The 2,974-nt window shown below is 41.6% G+C and overlaps 1 protein-coding gene across 1 annotated transcript in view; it reads right to left on the bottom strand.

Moving 5' to 3' along the window:
* The window catches only part of ABHD2 (abhydrolase domain containing 2), an 80,665-nt gene that overhangs the window by 77,224 nt on the left and 467 nt on the right, over positions 1–2,974 (bottom strand). The gene's annotated exons all lie outside the window — the stretch shown is intronic.

Genomic DNA, 2,974 nt, shown 5'->3' with positions numbered 1-2,974 from the left:
AGTTAGGTCCCAACTCTCATTAAGTCAGCTATAGTGGGGCACTTAGATACTTTTGCAATGACATTTTTTTCAGTTCCAAAAATAATCAGCTGACTTAAAAGGGATTTACAGCTTGGATCTGTTTGACTAGTCATGCATAGCTCACATACCATGACTGCTGAGTTTTCAGTTGTAGCCGTGCTGGTCTAAGGACATAGGCAGGCAAGGTTCTTTTGGTAGATGTGATATTTTATTAGACCAGCTGACTAGTTGGAAAAAAATTCTCTGCAAGTTTTTGGGCACAATCACCCTTCTTCAGGCTTAGGAAGTCTCTGCTGTGAGCACTTCAGATTTTAATGCACAATGGGGTTCTGATCAGGACAGCTGCATCCTATTAGAAGTTTAATAATTCATATCCCTATCATCATATTATAAAGGTTAATAATTCTAGACTGTGCTTTTTAGATCACAAAGCTCTTTCTGCAAAGTAGAGGAAGCTACAAAACAAGAGGTGAGCTCTTTAAACTAACAGACCCAAGACCCAGTCAGGCCATTTCACCGTTTCCTACAGGAAGGGCACCCACAGCACACTGCCAGAGAACTCCAGTCTGTGCGCAAAGCAGAAGTTTGCACTCATCCAGTACAGTTTATCACTATGTATTTTTAGTAATATTTCACAATGTAAATACATTAACAATATGAATTTTTTGCTGTCCATTGCATTTAGATTTAACAGAAATAGTGGCTTCAGGGGACAGTAGCAGGATGAGCTCCCAAGTTAACCTTTTCAAAACTTAGAAAAAAAATTAAAAGTGTTTTCATGTTTGTTCTCATTTTCAGTGCAAGTAAGTTTCTTTGCAAGTCAGTGGCCTGGAGCATGAGCAAATGAGTTGCTGCTGTAATGGGGAAAATGAAGTCTCCTAGAAGCAAGCTGTTAAGCAAGAGTTAAAAGCTTACTAGCTATTTTGACCAGATATCCTGACTGTGTCAAAACCAACTTAAGCAGTCATAAAAATAATGATAAAAGTTGGTCAGTTGTTTTTCCATTTTCATCACCTTAACTGACAACAGCAGCAGCTCTTTAAATGCAAGATGCTTAGACTCAAGCTCTGTGAATAATGAAGGGACAAATGAAGAACGCTAGTGGCCCAAACTGTTACTGCCACATGATTCTGCATATGATGGAACATATTCTCATGATGAACTAAAGAAATTACTTGGCTGTACTAGACTCCAGTTCAGGGCACCTGTTCTCACTGGCATATGGGCATAATGACAGACCAAAGATAGGCTTTGCTACTTGGGAATTTAAAACACAAGTTTCCTACTACTGATGTTCCCACTAGCAGAGCTGAACTTATGGCAAAGACTGCTATCAGATAGAAGGAGCCAGTGTTTCAAGTACCCTGTTACGGAGCTCATGCTACAGGTAGCATTAGAGAACAAAAGCTACAAATGCTGGTGGCTGCCTGGCCAATGACATTCTTTCTATTGTCACTGTCACTCTCAGAGCTGCCACAACCATTTTGTTTTTCTAAAGCAAAAGAAAAAAGTCTCCTATAAGCTATTTCCCTTTTCTGATCCTTGCACGTTGACAGCAAATTGCATAGTCTGGTACCGAAGTCTATTTAACACCAGATAGGTTTCTGAAGACTGGGAAATGTTTATCTGTATGATCAGTCATAGAAGGTTTGCAGCTGATTTGAGATGTCAAAATATTAAGTAATTATCAAAATAAATTTAAAATGGACTGAAGAGAACAAATTCATCTGGAAGATTATTCAAAACTCTAGTCCAACTAAAAAAAAAAAATCGCTGGTGAAGATCCACCACAAAATCTGCCCCCTGAACCAGTTTTAGTTTAAAGTCTAGTTTGCAACATAAAACGTTTGAAAAGTCCTGCCAGCTACCTTCAAGCAACAACAGCTCAAGAACTTGAAGCCAGCTTGATCTGCGTTTGCCAAGCAAATCCAAAATGTCACTGTATCATTCTTTCTCCCTCACCTGTTCATCTTCCCCAAGAAGCTGTGATCGTTTGAGTGCGTTAAAACTGTGTGGGATAAAGAACTCTCTTTATCTAAAGATGTGTCTTGACATGTTACACAAGCATTTATACTTAAGAGCTCAAGAGGCAATGAGCCAGCAGCAAAGATCTCACCTGAAGATAAAACAAGGTTAGGAAGGTCAGCCAAGCCTAAACTGCTTTCTTGAAGAAAGCGGTTTTGTAGTGTGGGAGGGATGTATGGGGCAGCCCTTCCAAAAAAAAAAGCACTGACCCCCGACAGAAGCAGTAGGAGCTTTTCTATCATTGGCAAAAGCAAGGGCACCAGTAAAAAGTCAAGGTTAACTCCATCCTCCGAGAACTGCTCACTTGAGGCATGCTGAGGAACCATCAATGAAGCAAAGCTGCAAATAAGCCCTACAGGAAAGAGGTGCGGCAAGAGGATATGGAATAAACACAGATTAGATCTCACTAGAGATTGCAGCTTTTCCCCTGCATCCTTGCTGGTAAAGCCTCCAAAATTACAGACATAACAACATCGTGAGTAAAATGGCTGCATTTCCACTTAAACAGAGCAGACAGGAGCCTTCTCCTTCCAGTGCGGAAATAAAACTTGTGAGCAATACAATGAAAGGTTTGCAAAGGAAAAAACAAAACAAAAACGGAGAACAGGACCAAGAGAAGAGAAAAGCAGATGGATGGTGCGGCTGCTAGGAGGAAAGCTACTGCAAGTACACACGGAACCGCCGGCATGAGTTGAAATGGCCACGCTACTTCTTACAGCTCATCACAAGCAAGGAAGTGAAGAGTTTTCCCCAGTCTGGACAGTCCTACCCGTGTCGTGTGCGTAAGAAAGCTGAACACCATCGACCAGGGGGCTGATGACTTTAATAAGCCACCAGCTTACCTTCGTTGCACAGCCGTGGGGAGGTCCTGGTGCTACCAGCACAGCAAGTGCAGAAACCACCTAAACCGGTGGGGGAGGGGGATGGG

This window comes from Gavialis gangeticus, unplaced genomic scaffold (assembly GCF_001723915.1).
Source record: "Gavialis gangeticus isolate Ggan-Ray unplaced genomic scaffold, GavGan_comp1, whole genome shotgun sequence".
NCBI classification, from domain to species: domain Eukaryota; kingdom Metazoa; phylum Chordata; order Crocodylia; family Gavialidae; genus Gavialis; species Gavialis gangeticus.
Note: the sequence above shows the minus strand (reverse complement) of the source record. Positions and strands in the feature narration are given on the sequence as shown.